Source organism: Oxyura jamaicensis, chromosome 2 (genome assembly GCF_011077185.1).
Source record: "Oxyura jamaicensis isolate SHBP4307 breed ruddy duck chromosome 2, BPBGC_Ojam_1.0, whole genome shotgun sequence".
Taxonomy (NCBI): Eukaryota; Metazoa; Chordata; class Aves; order Anseriformes; family Anatidae; genus Oxyura; species Oxyura jamaicensis.
Genome location: NC_048894.1, coordinates 121,815,039 through 121,818,834, shown reverse-complemented (window position 1 = coordinate 121,818,834; position 3,796 = coordinate 121,815,039). Strand labels below are relative to the sequence as shown.

General features: G+C 36.0%; 1 long non-coding RNA gene across 1 annotated transcript; it reads left to right on the top strand.

The window, feature by feature from the left end:
• Window positions 1-77: 77 nt before the first annotated feature.
• Window positions 78-2,139, top strand: LOC118162751. The gene is made up of 2 exons (XR_004748606.1): window positions 78-233; window positions 1,842-2,139. It is a non-coding gene; the product is annotated as an uncharacterized LOC118162751 (long non-coding RNA).
• The last annotated feature ends 1,657 nt before the right edge of the window (window positions 2,140-3,796 follow it).

The window sequence follows — 3,796 nt, the reverse complement described above, 5'->3', positions numbered from 1 at the left end:
TTTTTTTTTTTTTTTTTTTTTTTTTTTTTTTTTTTTTTTTTTTTTTTCCAGGCAGTAGATAGCTAGCTGTATTTATTTCAGTAGGCCTGGGGACAAATCTATAAGGTTTCTGGTGCACTTGTACAACAAAAGAAACATGCTGAGTATCCTAACATGTTGTACTTCATTCAGAAAGGTCTCAATAATCTAGGAATATGATGTGTTTTGCACCCAGAAATTTCCATCACTTTCAGGTGAGACTGGAGTTTATGGATCAGTGTCATTCTTTAGTGTAATGAACGCCTTCTGCTAGTTCTGGGAATAAAGGGTGTAGAAAGACAGGCAGGTGCCTCTTCTAGAGGCATGCCAAGATGGGGAGAGACGTCCATTAAAGAAGATACAAGGCAACATTACTGACACCTAAATACAATATAGGACAGGTTGTCCTAATCAATATGGCATCATTCATTTTCCAGCCAAACAAGTGTGTGTTCCTGAATGCTGAGATGAAGGGAAAATGTCTTGGGTTGTAACACTGAGTGCTGTAATCCCCTGAACTCATCCCCTGATGTGATGAGTATGTGTTTACACATATATATGAAGATGCTATATCCTTTGCATTCAGATCCCCGTAGCTTCCTTCATAGCCATGGGCAACATTTTTTCACAAGGAAAGTAAAACCCACTTCTAATATGAGAACCAAAAATAGATCACGGTTGTTAGTCAACAGCTGCGTATATCAGTTTGCAATCAGGTAGCACAAATAAACAATTTCAGATCTTGCAATCAAAAGAGGAATAATGAAACTTTTCAAACAAATGATAAAAAGTGAAATTACATTTCGAAGCGGATCTTCAAAAGAATTATTTCTCCTGATTAGACCACAGAACACTGAAAAACTGTCAGGAAATATGGTCAAGATCCAGACTATCTTCTCCAAGCAGGTAAATGAAGCTTGTACTAAATAAGCCTCATGTTGTCAAGGGTTAAAATAAAACATATTGATGCATATAAAGACATCAGATGGAAAGGGCTTTCCTACAGAGTGAATGGTGATTGATTCATAGAAAAAATAAACTTTTATAGAAAGCAGGGGATCATTTGGGAATGCCTAAGGGAAGAAAGCAAGAAATATCTGAGAGGTATTTTTTCAAAATTCAGATCCATTATATGAAAAAAACAATTCCACAATAGATATGATGTATGCAGATAAAGCAGTAATACAGTAAATAACATATAATTCTGTTCTGTATTGTGTTTTTATGATTTTTTTTTTTTGCATTTTAAGTACGGGATGTTCAGTGCTGAACACTGATTTCAGATGTATGAGATGAAATATAGTAGTTACTCAATATCCAGAAATGCTGAGTGCATACCTTTTCCCCTGCCCTCAATGCTTCAGGCACTTCTCAGATTTCTTTTTTGAAAAATGAACAATTTCTGCTCATACCTTTCTCACTGCCTGTAAAGGCCTCCCTTTATACCCATGTGTAGCTGAGGAGGCACTTCATTTCACACACTACTGGAGCAACAACTTAAAACAGTTCGTTCAAAGCTACCACAGTCTATTATTATCCCAGTGTAGTTGCCCCAGTGCAGTAAATATAAAACTAAATTTTTTCATGAAGAATTAGACTGTATATTTTCTTCACTATGTTTAATGAATGAACACCCTTATCTTAAAAAAGTAATAAATAGCATACATTTTAACCTTTTGCTGTTGTTTTAAAGAATACAACTAAATACACGCAAAACTTCAGACTTGTTTTTGTACTTATCAAACAACAAGAATGCAATTATATTGCAATTCTATGAGAGGTATTTTTTCATATTTAGCTCCTTTTCTTTTCCTCAATAACAGTCCCTTATCTCAAAACTCAAAAGCCAGGTGACTGAAAAACTCTTGGAAAAAAAATATCAAAATTCAGTGGTCTTCCAATGACTGCAGCAGAATTCAGCCATCCACTGCAATTCTCGTTGCTTTCAGAGAGGCCTTTGCTCCCTTCTCAGTGATAAGCAACCTAAGCTGTGATTGGACTACTGAACTGTTCTGTTTGTCTCATGATATTTCAGGAAACATACAACTAGACTTAATTTTTCAGTGGAAGGATGGGTGCTAAAATTAAGGTAGCTGCTTCCCTCAGAAATATTTTTACCTGTTGGTTTTCAGTATTTTTTCACTCTGCTAGGACAGGACCAAGTAAAGTTCATTCATTCAGCTCTCGCCGCTGGTGAAGTAATTACGTTTGCTATATTTTTCACCAGATGAATACAGGAATACATGCGTCTTTTGCATTCCTATAGAAGATCATTGTGAACATATTTATTCTTTTAGCTGCATTTATATATTTTTTGGAATTGAGGAAAAATAAAAACCTCACACAAATACGGGGTAATAAAGAAGCAAACAAACAAAAAATCAGTTCCTATTTCTACCAGTAATTTATTTTCACCTCCAAATCCAGTCCTTGCCATACTGTCAGTAGACTGAGATTAGTAAGGTATCTTGAAGTTCAAAGCAGTACATTTGAAACCTTTTTGGAATAGAAAACCACAAATAAATAAATAAATAAATAAATAAATCTTTATCTAAACTGTGATAGGGATATGGGTATTGTTGAACTCTTGGAAATAAATATTACTTCTAAAACTGTCTGGAAACATCCATTGACCTCAGTGCATGCTTGCTCTGGCCTGAAGAATATCCAGGTAAGTTTTTATGCTATCACTTTTTAAATAAAAACACAAATGCCACCAATCTGCTATTTCAAAGCATGAAAAGGAACCCAGGTGTCCCTTTAGCACTACACTGCAGTTTCTGAGGTATCACAGAGATGGCCCAATGAGTGGGATTTGAAAATATAAGATCATTTAAAAAGTCTTAAAAAAACAATAGTTTTCATTTCTCCTACTTGCACCTGATAAATGAACATATTAAACTGTGACGACTCAGAAGCCTCCAGAAGTCTTTGATGTATATTAGAATAATCTAATAATTAACCAGCATCTAATCTAATAATTCACCAGCATGACACATTCAGGTGAAGTGAAGCAGTGCTCATGACAAAGGAAATTCCAGGTCTGCTAGCCCCAGGGTACTAAGCTGTCTTCATTCTCCTCTGCTTTGCAGTGGAGAGGTCTGAGCTCCTGTTGGTCTACTTTTTGTTACATTAGTGCAGATTTTCTTTAAACAGCTGGGCACATCACACTTAGAAAGGCAATACTGAGAAATAACCTTTAGCTTGCATAATGTGTATGCAAGAAGAAGGTGTATTTTCTCTCTGGGCTATTTTTGTGCGTACCTGATATTAGAGAGCTTTGTTCAGCCCAGAGTAGTTATTAAACACTTTCTATTGATGTAGCTACTTGATCTAAGTGCGAGCTCTCTCTGGAAAAAGAGAAAGCCTGTGCTCACAACTTACCCTGCTTCTCTGGCTAATACAGCGTGGATGCTACTCTTACCTCTGTTCTAGAGAAGGACAGTACTTAATTCAGTTCCTACAAGTGTCATTGAATAAGTGTCTGTTTTGTGCTAATAAATTGCTCCTCTTGCCTTTAACTGCAAACATAACTGTTCATAATAATACAACTTCATATCTGAACTGGGGCCAGAAGTGTCCACTGATTTTAGGTACTCAGACTAAGTAAGGACTTTCATCCTGATTTTGTAATGCACTGAAAAGCTTCAATGCCAATTGGACTGAATGGTAACTAAGGGCATCAGCAGCTCCCTGAAAATGAGCACTCAAAACCTGGAACTGATTAAGAAGTGAACATTTAAAAAAATGGACAGCAGTTTCTGTTTTCTGTGTCTCT